Genomic DNA, 12,960 nt, shown 5'->3' with positions numbered 1-12,960 from the left:
AAGCTCAATGTCTCCTATAAAATAACTCCCCTTTTCTCCCTTCCCTCCTGACTTTATAACCACTAATCAATTTTGATCTTTATACATTTGCCTAAACTAGATATTCATAAAAGTAGGATCATATGTTTGTCCTTTTATGACTGAATTATTTTACTCATATACACAGAGAAATATTATACATTCATTATGCTTCTGCTATTTAAATTATGTATAAATTACAAATCACACTATTATCAAGAAATGTTATGTCTGACGTCAGCAACAAAATGAATAAATTCATTCATATTCTCAAATGAGTTGGTGTCTCCTAGCCCTTGAAACTGTTTTAAATGAGGACACACCATCCCTAGTGGTAAGGTATGTAAGTCAGAGCCCAGTTAGGAGACAGACATCAGAGAAAGTTTATATAAATAATTATTAACTATTTGTAGAGGAAAGGTAAGTAAGATGGGATAAAAGAAAACTGTAAAGAATACCTTAGTGCTGAGGGAGAATACTCAAAAAAGGAACAAACTTGATAGTTGGGTTGAAACTTCAAACCAAACCTGTGTGTCTACAGCTCCCTGAATGGCAGAAATGTTCACTGGGTTGTCCTGGGACAGAAGAGGTCCAAGCCATAAGGATGAAATTGGTGAGGATGGAATCTGAACCAGGGTGGCAGGCAGAAGGACCCCCTACAAGACAGCCAATGGGCAGAGGCTGGGGGAGAGGGAACTATAACTGGGACTGGCAACAAAAACTTGCTGGTGGCTGAATACTACAGATGTTCTGCATGCATCTGGCTGACAGCACCCTACCCACCATAGAAGTAAGAGGATAAGAAGCATCACAAATCCAAGAAGAAGAGCCCTTCCTCCTGCAGTGTCTCTCCAATGGCTTCTACTGACAAAGCTTAACATCATGCCAGCTGCAAGGAAGAACAGTTTATAAGATATAGCTTCATTATTATGAAATGGCATAGGATAGGTTGGATTTGCAGATGAGAAAGAATACATTGTTAATTGGCACACAAAGTCACCATTGTGACACATGACAGAACTGCAATATAGCAGACCTTTGTATTCGCTCCACTTCCCCAAAGAATAAAACCAACATGTATCTCTGAATTCCATTTTAGAGCAACATTATCACTACTAATTTCCATTTTTGGTAGAGATTGATATTTCCATTGGGTTATGTTCAGTCTCCTTTGATAATTGACACATGTCTGTGGTTTCCTCTACTATAATTCAGACATTTTGGAAGGCATTTTATTCAACTCTCTATCCTCCTCCTTCTCTCACACTTTATCATCATGCTTAGAAAAATGCTTTGATGAAAAACTAAAATGATGAAGATAAAAAAAGAATCAAAAGGATAAAAGCATTTGTTTGGTATAAACAGCTACATATTTGCAAATTCAAAATAGGCTAGTAATTTATCAATCATTCAGAGACCTTTTCACCATCATTCAGTTAAAGAGGAAAGGAGCTTATCATTGATTATTGTTAGCAAAATAAACCAATATATACATTTATCTCCTTGAATAGACTAAAATTTCATTTTATATAATATATAAACTGTAGCTGTATCAGATCATCGAAGCTGTATAATAAGCAACCACAGGATTGCATTGACTTAAAAAAAAAAAAAAGAATATTTTCCCACTCATCCGTTTGTTGTTTGGATGGGTTTCAGTTGTTATAAATTGGGCTTAGCTCCAGTCCACTAATTTAGTTCAGATTTTTTCATATATCTTATTCTCAGAACAGTGGGCTTATAACATGGGTGCACATCCTTCTCATTGCAGAGGTCATCAGTTCCCAGAAAGGCAAGCAGAAATGTATTTCTCGACGCCTGGGCATGGAACTCACAAGTTTTCACTTTCTCACCCACAATCCTTATCAAAACAAGTCACATGGACAAGCCACCAGGAATTTATTTTAGTAAGAAAACATTGGGAAATATAAAGATTTTCAGTATTTCATGAACTTTTCTTCCTAGGTTTTGTTTCCTTTATTCCAAAATATGCTGGAAGGTAGTCCAAAATATGCTGGAAGGTAGTCCTGTGTAGTGGAGCAGAGTATCACATGGATGCATTCGTAAGCATCCTTCATCAATGTACAGATGGGGAGGAAGCAGTATAGTATAAAGTTTAGTGACATGAGCAACGTCCAATGGAGCCAGACCACTTCGGTATAAATTCTAATTCTATGATATTGGCTATATGATCCAGTTACATAGTTCTTTTACATCGGTCTTCTTTACTGTAAAGTGTAGTATAAATAGTGTATTATCCGCATGTTATTTGAAAAGCACTCTACAATACCTACTGGCACATAAGTAATGATTTTTATTTGAAATTTTTATGCTTCAGTTCTGCCACCTATAACATGGTGACTAAGGTTATAGCTCCCTAGTGGAGCTGCTATGAGGAATTAATAATATAATACCTAAATACCTAAAGATTCTTAAAAGAAAGCCTAACCAAATTAAGTTCCTGTTAACGTGTGCCTTTTCATAATTCTTTCTCCTCCAAATATTCAACCAAACCTGATTCCCTAGAGGACATCATCTCTAACACTTTGTCCTCCATCTTTCATTCTGCAAATCTCTATTGCTTAAATAAAGTAATTTTAGGCACGTAGCAACAAATTACCCTGAATGAACTAATTCAGGCAGATATATCAAGAATACATGCTTTTTAAGGAAAGTTAATGACATTTTATGCATGGTGTGTATGCACTTGCCACCATCTCTCAGTTTGTCACACTGTGGTGGCTTGTGTGTTGCTATAATGCTGGAAGCTATGCCCCTCGTATTTCAAATACCAGCAGGGTCACCCATGGTGGACAGGTTTCAGTGAGACTTCCAAATAAGACAGATTATGAAGAAAGGCCTGGTGACGTATTTATGAAAATTAGCCGATGCAAACCTTATGGATCACAACAGACTATTGTCCAACTAACTTGCTTTTGACACATCATCAGGTGGGATCTAATGCTAAAGGAGAATGTGTTTGGTGAAGCAGAGATCTAGTGAGGACAAGGGAGACCTCAGGAAGATGGATTGGCACAGTAGGCACAACAATGAACTCGAACATGCTGCCGGCGACCATGAGAATAATGCAGGATTGAGGAAAGTTTTGTTCTGTACATAAGGTCGCCATGAGACCCAGTCCACTTGATGGCAGCTATCTGTTACTATCTATCATATATGGACAAGAAAGTATAAAGGAAGAATAAAACAATTCCAAGGCAAGTATCTGAAGAAAATAAAAAAAAGATTAGAACAGAAACACAAGAAATGAATAATAGAAAAACAATGCAGAAATGAAATGACACAAAACGTATGATACCTTAACAATATGAACAATATTGGAAATATTTAGCTAGACTGGTGGAATGAAAAATAGAGACTCCTCAAATGACTAAAGTCAGGAATATGTGGATATCATTATTGATCTTACAGAAATGAAGTTTAGAAAAGAATACTATGAACAATAATATGCTAATAAATTTGATAACATAGAAGAAATAGAAAAATTCTTGGAAAGACAAAAATTACGTAAGCTGACAAAAGATGAAATACAAAATCTGAACAGACCTATTAAAAGTAAAGACGATGAATAAACCAAAAACTTTCAACAAATAAAACTCAAAATCCAAATGGATTCACTGATGAGTTCTAATAAACATTGAAAAAGAACAAGATGACAATTCAATGGAGAAAGAATAGCCTTTTAAACAACAAATGATGGTACTACAATTGAATATCCACATGCGAAATATTAACTTGGAAACCTACCTCACTTCTTATACAGTGAAATCTGTTTTTCCGAGTGACACAAAGTTTCTGCCCTTGACAAGGTGCAGTCTTACCACTTTCCTATTGCTCTCTTGGAAGAAGTATAGCCAGAATGCTCTTTAGAAGTGAAGATGGCAAGTCTTCGTCTCACATACTTTGGACATTTTATCAGAAGGGATCAGTCTCTGGAGAAGGACATCATGCTTGGTAAAGTAGAGGGTCAGAGAAAAAGAGGAAGACCTTGAACAAGATGGATTGACACAGTGCCTGAAACAATGAGCTCAAACATAGCAACAACTGTGAAGATGATGCAGTAACGGGGGGTATTTCTTTCTGTTGTTCATGGGCTCACTGAGTCAGAACTGACTCCACAGCACCTAACAACAACAACTTTATAAACACCCAGAAAGTGTTTCTTTTCAATTTCATAGGACTGGGACAGAACTAAGCCAGTTTTTATGATTTGCATGTTTATTCAAATTATGTACAGATATGTGCATATACTATTCAAACAAAGACATGGGTAAAATTCACTTTTGCATAAAAATATCTAATGTCAATTATTTAGTTTGTTTTGTTTTGTTTTGTTTTTGACGAAAATATTGAAACAAATACCTAAGATCTTAGCTTTATCAAATAATTCCTGGTTTCTTTTAACTTTTCCAAATTTCTTCAAAGCCTTTATATAGCTGGAAACATGTTTGACTTAAACGACAGGCTCTTCTAACTGTAGGTCTTCATTATCTTCATCATCACATCTTTAGATTGCAAGCCCACAATTACTTGCAGGTTTATGTCATCCATTTCTGTGACAAATTCTCCGGAAACAACAATGTAAGGAATGCCTCTTAACCCATTTTCTGAAACTTCAGTATAAATGTCACTTATTGCATCCTGATTGTGTGTCAAACTCGTTTGGCTCCCAAAAAGATATATTGCACAAGATTCCATTTTTCTTTTTTTTTTTTAAAGCTCTTAAGCCACCATTTAGATGCTGAGAATCCATCAGCTTTTTTTTTTACTGGCAAGAAAGATCCTGAAATGGGAACATTTGGGCAGAGGCGTTAAGAAACCACTCAAAATCAGTTTGTTGATTTCTGCATAATTTCAGTCTCTTCCTTTCTTGGTGTTTATGTTGATGTTGATCATGTATTTTTCAATTATTTTATCCTTTTCTTTCATAATTGAATAAATTTGCATTTTGTTGCACTTGAACTTAATTACAGCTTTCTTGTTGGTGTTGTCTTTGGTCAACATTTTGGCAACAGTAAGCTTTTCTTTCGAAGAAAATTTTTTCACTCTTATGACCATGGCTGTGAAAAAAAACTTTTTAAAAAAAAGAAAACAACAAAGGTGGGGCCAAGATGCCTAACTAGTCAGAAGATTCCTCAGAACCCTCTTGCAACAAAGAGCAGAAAAAAAAACAGGTGAATAGCTTATATATATGACAGTCTATGAACCCTGAGCATCAAACACAGAACTAAGGAATCGACCTGAGTGGCTGGGCCTTGAGAGACGTGTAGAAGCAGTGACGTGTTGCCGAACCCATGCAGCACTTCAGCTCCAATACCTTGGTGCCGTTCTTTGGTGCGAATGTGGTGGAGCTGATGGTAGTTTCCTGAGACACGACAAGCATGGGACACAGCACTAACTGCCTGGGGCAATCTCGGTGTGGACCCAGCCAGTGCACACAGGCTACACATGCCTCTGGAACCTGAGATAAAACAGTGCTCTTGACACAAGATAAGTGATTCTGTCTAATTTACTGTGCAGATCTAATAGCTTATTCTTCTTCTCTCCTATCTATCTGATCTCTCTGCTCCCTTCCCCAGCTGGCTTCATTAACATTTAAATTCCCTGGGCCTGAGATAGAACTTGTAGCACTTTTTCTGACCCAACCTCGTGGCCTGGGAGAAGGAGCAAATTAACAAACAGGGAAAAAATACTTTTCTGCCTTCCCTAAACTGGAAGCTCAGAGCAGAAGCGTCTCCAGTCCAGGCATAAGCAATCCACAGACTTTGGTTTTCACCCCTACTGAAACCAGGTTGCTATTATTCTGCAAAGGCAAATCTATTAGAGGTCTGACTGTAATTCATTCAGCTGTGTGGTGGAGAGGCAAGTTTTGGATGTCTGATACTGCTTTACCTATTAAACAGAGCCCTCACCTACCCACAGTAGGTACTTGAGGGCTGAGACTCCATCCATGCCACCTAGCCACCTGCAAAAGGGGTCTGAGGATAGTGGTGCCTACCAATCTTTACAGGTATAAGCACTGGGTACGTAAGGTACAGCTGCAGGGCCCATCCACCAGAGCACTCTAGAGAACAGAGATTCTACCTCCTTACAGATACTTTGGGGAAGGTTGTCAACACCCTGCTGTCCTCAGAGTGTGACCTCCTGCTGCTACCAGAAACCAGTGCATGCAACCATCACCCCTACTCCTCTAAGATAGTAGGTGAGAGTCTATACCACACACTAGGTGACCGACTATCAGGACACCTGAGCTGAATCTATTCAAGAATAGTGAATGGACTCATAGGCTCATATACCTGGTAACAGCTCTAACCATCTGGTGACAGGACATTACTGCTCCAAAGGCTCCACTAATCAAGTTAGCACACTCTAGTAGCCTATCTGCGTATACTGAAACAAAACAAAGGAAGAAGATAGGACCCAGTGAGCAAACATGAAATAAATTATTACAATAACTTATAGATGGTTCAGAGAGAGCAGTTGATATCAAGTCATAGAAAAAAGCAGACCATGATTGCTTTTACCAACTCCCAAAACAGACAATCAAGGTCTCTCCTGGATGAAGATGTATTCCTGGAATTGCCAGATGTAGAATACAAAAGATTAAAATAAAGACTGCTTCAAGTCATCAGGAAAGAAATCAGGCAATGTACAGAAAAAGCCAAGAAACACACAGATAAAGCATTAGAAGAAATGAAAAAGATTATTCAAGGACATAATGAAATCAAGGCGATGCAAAAACAAACAAAAAAATAAGTTAGGTTTAAATTTAGAAAAATAGGGGTAAATATTAAGGTAACCACAAAGAAGACCAATAATCCCATAAAAAATCCCATATTTCAAAATAAAAACCAAGATAAACATAAAGACTCAGCAAAAAGAAATTCAACTACAATGAAAAAGGGGAACACACAATTTACAAAGAAAAACATCACAGTGCAAAAAAGTAAGAATGAAACTGTCAACAACACACAAAAAAGGGATGAAAATGAAAACACTAAACTCCTATCTATCTATAATGAAGCTGAATGTAGATGGACTAAATGTACCAATAAAGAGACAGAGGGTTGGAGATTGGATAAAAAAACATAATCCAGCTATATGCAGCCTACAAGAGACACACCTTTGACTTAGAGACACAAACAAATTAAAACTCAAAGGATGGAAAAAAATATATCAGGCAAACAACAACCAAAAATGAGCAGGGGTGGCAATATTAATTTCTGAAAAAATAGGCTCTAAAGTTAAATCCACTACAAAGGATAAGGAAGGACACTATATAATGATTAAAGGGGCAATTTACCAGGAAGATATAACCATATTAATTTTTTATGCACCCAATGACAGAGCTGAAAGATACATAAAACAAACTCTAAGAGCATTGAAAAGTGAGATAGACAGCTCCACAATTATAGTCGGAGATTTCAACACACCACTTTTGGTGAATGACAGGACAACCACTAAGAAGCTCAATAAAGACACAGAAAATCTAAAGGCCACAAACAACCAACTTGATCTCATAGATATATGCAGAACACTCCACCCAACAGTTGCAAAATATACTTTCTTTTCTAGTGCACGTGGAACATTATCTAGAATAGACCACATATTACATCATAAAGCAAGCCTTTGCCGAATCCAAAACCATGAAATATTACAAAGCATCTTCTCAGACCATAAGGCCATAAAAGTAGAAATCAATAACAGAAAAAGCAGAGAAAAGAAATCAAACACTTGGAAACTGAACAATACCCTGCTCAAGAAAGACTGGGTTATCACAAAAAGGGAATAAAGAATTTCATAGAATCCAATGAGAATGAAAACACTTCCTAGCAGAACCTTTGGGACACACCGATAGCGGTGCTCAGAGGCCAATTTATATAAATAAATGCACACATACAAAAAGAAGAAAGCACCAAAATCAAAGAACTGTCCCTACAACTTGAACAAATAGAAAGAGAGCAACAAAAGAAACCATCAGGCACCAGAAGATAGCAAATAATAAAAATTAGAGCAGGATTAAATGAATTAGAGAACAGAAAACAATTGACAGAATTAAAAGACCAAAATCTGGTTCTTCAAAAAATCAACAAAATTGATAAACCATTGGCCAGACTGACAAAAAAAAAAAAAAAAAAACACAACAGGAAAGGAAACAAATAACCCGAATAAGAAATGAGATGGGAGATATCACAACAGACCCAACTGAAATTAAAACAATTATATCAGATGACTGTGAAAAATTGCACTCTAACAAATTTGAAAACCTAAAAGAAATGGATGAATTCCTAGAAACACACTACCTACCTAAACTAACACAAACAGAGGTAGAACAACTAAATAGACCCATAACAAAAGAAGAGATTGAAAAGGTAATCAAAAAACTCCCTCTCAAAAAGAGTCCTGGCCCTAATGGCTTCACTGCAGAGTTCTCCCAAACTTTCAGAGAAGAGTTAACACCATTACTACTAAAGGTGTTTCAAAGCATAGAAAAGGACAGAATACTCCCAAACTCATTCTATGAAACCACCATATCCCTGATACCAAAACCAGGTAAAGACAGTAAGAAAATAAGAAAATTATTGACCTATATCCCTCATGAACATAGATGCAAAAATCCTCAACAAAATTGTAGCCAATAGAACTCAACAAAATGTCAAAAAAATAATTCACCATGACCGAGAGGGATTCATACCAAGTATGCAGGGATGGCTCAACATTGGAAAAACAATTACTGTAATTCACCATATAAATAAAACAAAACAACAAAAACCACATGATTTTATCAGTTGAGGCATAAAAGGCATTTGACAAAGCCCAACACACATACATGATAAAAACTCTCAGCAAAATAGGAATAGAAGGAAATTCCTCAACATAATAAAGGGCATTTATACAAAGCCAACAGCCAACATCATCCTAAATGGAGAGATTCTGAAAGTATTCCCCTTGAGAACGGGAAGCAAACAAGTATGCCCCTTATCACCACTTTTATTCAACATTGTGCTGGAGGTCCTAACCACCAGAGCAATTACTCTAGATAAAGAAATAAAAAGCACCCAGATTGATAAGGAAGAAGTAAGAGTATCTCTATTTGCAGATGACATGATCTTATACACAGAAAACCCTAAAGAATCCTCAAAAAAAAAAAAAAAAAAACTACTAAAACTAACAGAAGAGTTCAGTGGAGTATTGGGATACAAGATAAAGATACAAAAATCACTTGGATTCCTCTACACCAACAAAAAGAATATTGAAGAGGAAATCACCAAATCAATACCATTTACAGGAGCTCCCAAGAATATAAAATATTTAGGAATAAATCTTACCAGAGATGTAAAAGACCTATACAAAGAAAACCACAGGACACTACTGCAAGAAACTAAAAGAGACCTACGTAAGTGGAAAAACATAACTTGCTCATGGATCGGAAGACTTAACATATTCTACCAAAAGACATCTGTAGAAACAATGCGATTCTGATCCAAATTCCAATGACATTTTTTAATGAAATGGAGAAACAAATCACCACCTTCATATGGAAGGGCAAGAGACCCCAAATAAGTAAAGCATTAGTGAAAAAGGAAAACAAAGTGGGAGGTCTCACTCTACCTGATTTTAGAACCGATTATACCACCACATTAGGCAAAACGGCCTGGTACTAGTACAACAACAGATACAAATGGAACAGAATTGAGAATCCAGATATAAATCCATCCACATATGAGCAGCTGATATTTGACAAAGTGGCAAAGTCAGTTAATTGGGGAAAAGACAGTCTTTTTAACTAATGGTGCTGACATAACTGGATATCCATCTGCAAAAAAATGAAAAAAGACCCATAATTCACACCATGCACAAAAACTAATTCAAAATGAATCAAAGACCTAAACATAAAATCTAAAAAGATGAAGATCATGGAAGAAAAACCAGGGGCATCATTAGGACCCCTAATACATGGCATAAGCAGTATACAAATCATTACTAAAAATGCAGAAGAGAAACCAGATAACTGGGAGCTCCTAAAAGTCAAACACCTATGCACATCCAAAGACTTCACCAAAAGAGTAAAATGATTACCTACAGACTGGGAAAAAGTTTGTAGCTGTGACATTTCCAATCAGGGCTTGATCTCTAAAATCTACATGATTCTGCAAAAAGTCAACTACAAAATGAAAAAGAACTCAATTAAAAAATGGGCAAAAGTTATGAACAGGCACTTCACTAAAGAAGACATTCAGGCTGCTAACAGATACGTGAGGAAAGGCTCATGATCATTAGCCATTAGAGAAATGCAAATCAAAACTATAATGAGATTCCATCTCACTCCAACAAGGCTTGCATTAATCCAAAAAACACAAAATAATAAATGTTGAAGAGGTTGTGGCGATACTGGAACACTTCTACACCGCTGGTGGGAATCTAAATTGGTACAACCACTTTGGAAATCGATTTGATGCTTCCTTAAAAAAACTAGAAATAGAACTTCTATACGATCCAGCAATCCCACTCCTTGAAATATATCCTGGAGAAATAAGTGCCTTTACACAAACAGATATATGCACACCCATGTTCATTGCAACACTGTTTACAATAGCAAAAAGTTGGAAGCAACCAAGGTGTGCATCAATGGATGAATAGATAAATAAATTATGGTATATTCACGTATTGGAATACTACACATCGATAAAGAACAATGACGGATCCACGAAATATTCCATAATGTGGAAAAATCTGGAAGACATTATGCTGAGTGAAATTAGTCAGTTGCAAAAGGACAAATATTGTATAAGACCACTATTACAAGAACTAGAGAAATAGTTTAAACAGAGAAGAAAATATTCTTAGATGGTTATGAGGGGGGGAGGGTGAGAGGTTTTCACTAATTACATAGTAGGTAAATTTTATTTTAGGTGAAGGGAAAGACAACTCACAACACAAGAGAGGTCAACACAACTGGACTAAACCAAAACCAAAGAAGTTTCCTGAATAAACTGAATGCTTCAAATGCCAGTGTACCAGAGGAGGGGTTTGGGGACCATGATTTCAGGGGACATCTGAGTCAATTGGCATAATAAAATCTACTAAGAAAACATTGTGCATCCCACTTTGGAGGGTGGCGTCTGGGGTCTTAAGTGTTAGCAAGCACCCATCTAAGATGCATCAATTGGTCTAAACCTACCTGGGGCAAGGAAGAATGAAGAACACCAAAGACACAAAGTAATTTTGAGCCTAAGAGACAGAAAGGACCACATAAACCAGAGACTACATCATCCTTAGACCAGAAGAACTAGATGGTGCTAGTCCACAGCCAATGACTGCCCTGACAGGGAACACAATAGAGAACCCCTGAGGGAGCAGAAGAGCAGTGTTCTCACAAAAAGACCAGCCTTAATGATCAGACTGAGACTAGAAGGACCCCAGAGGCCATGGTCCCCAGCCCTTCTGTTAGCCTAAGACAGGAACCATTCCCAAAGCCACCTCTTCAGACAGGGATGGGACTGAAATATGGGATGGAAAATGACAGTGGTGAAGAATGAGGTTCTTGGATCAAGTAGGCACTGAGACTATGTTGGCACCTCCTGTCTGGAGGGGAGATGAGAGGGCGGAAGGGGGCAGAAGCTGCTTGAATGGACACAAGGAGAGAGAGTGGAGGGAAAGAGTGTGCTGTCTCATTAGGGGGAGAGCAAGTAGGAGTGTATAGCAGGCTGTATGTAAATTTTTGTATGAGAGACTGACCTGATTTGTAAACTTTCACTTATAGCACAATAAAAATTAATTTAAAAAAAAAGGAAATAACAATTTTATGATCTTATTTTCTCAAAAATGGAATATCTCAAACAAAAAGGAAAAAAATGAAAACTATCAATATCATTATATGATATGTTAGCACACTTCAGTAAAATATTTAAGAAAAATGCATGAGAAGAATGTTTTTCTTTTGTACACATTGAATGTGTTCAGTGAGGGGATGATTCTCTATTTTTTGGGAAACAAGAAATTCTGAAGGAAAGAATTTCAGGGAAATGAATGGATTTTGGAAAATTGGAAAAATTTACAAATTGCTAAAGCAAAAACTAAAAATTAAAAATAAGGAGAAGAATAAAACCTCTCAAGACAAGGGAAAAAATGGGTTTTGCTACATTTTGATGAATATAAAAGAATTTGTTACTATCTCTTACCTTCTTACAAATTTATGGATATGGTTCTATACTGAAAAAAAAATTTACAGGCAAAAATAAATAAAAAAGCAAAAAACGTAAAGAAGAGGTATACTCAGAGAACAGTAGCAATGTACAGTATGCACTCATGAACACTGCCAATGCAAAAGGAAATGGTAGACTGAGCCTTCATCTCTGGCTCTTGTTCTTCCCAGGATTATTTCTGGCTTTTGCATATGCCCTACCTCCTATTTGGCCTGCAGTACCAACAATTTTCTGATTCTGCTCCCATCTCACCGATTCTGTCTTTCAGAGAATATTTATTAGGTTGAGCAATTGATTTATTGGAAGATATTTGAGTTTTCCTTCTCAGGTTATCCCTTACACTGGTTCTGGCTTTTTTTTTTTTTTTTTTTCTTTTTTTCAGGCTTAATGCATTAACATTATCACAAAACCAAGACACATGCATTTGTCATAGATGAGTTATCTAGGGAAACAAAATCAGTGAAGCACATATATATAAATATATACACATAAGCAAATATATAAATATATACAAATATATATGTATAAATATGCATACAGATATATTTACATATGTATGTATTAGGAGAGAAAGATTTATCTCAAGGAAATGTTTCATGCGGTTGTAGAGGCTGGCAAGTCCCAAGTCCATGGGTCAGGCATCAGGCTGAATGGTTCTAGGACTCATAGCTCCAGGGGCTAATGAACCCAAGACCACACATCAGAATGTAGACTG

The 12,960-nt window shown here is 36.7% G+C and overlaps 1 protein-coding gene across 1 annotated transcript in view; it reads left to right on the top strand.

Moving 5' to 3' along the window:
* Positions 1–12,960, top strand: part of LOC126075188 (NKG2-A/NKG2-B type II integral membrane protein-like) — a 245,080-nt gene that overhangs the window by 218,949 nt on the left and 13,171 nt on the right. The window lies entirely within an intron of this gene.

The sequence above is a fragment of the Elephas maximus genome, chromosome 4 (genome assembly GCF_024166365.1).
Source record: "Elephas maximus indicus isolate mEleMax1 chromosome 4, mEleMax1 primary haplotype, whole genome shotgun sequence".
Lineage (NCBI taxonomy): Eukaryota > Metazoa > Chordata > Mammalia > Proboscidea > Elephantidae > Elephas > Elephas maximus.
This window is presented reverse-complemented; position numbering and strand designations above follow the sequence as displayed.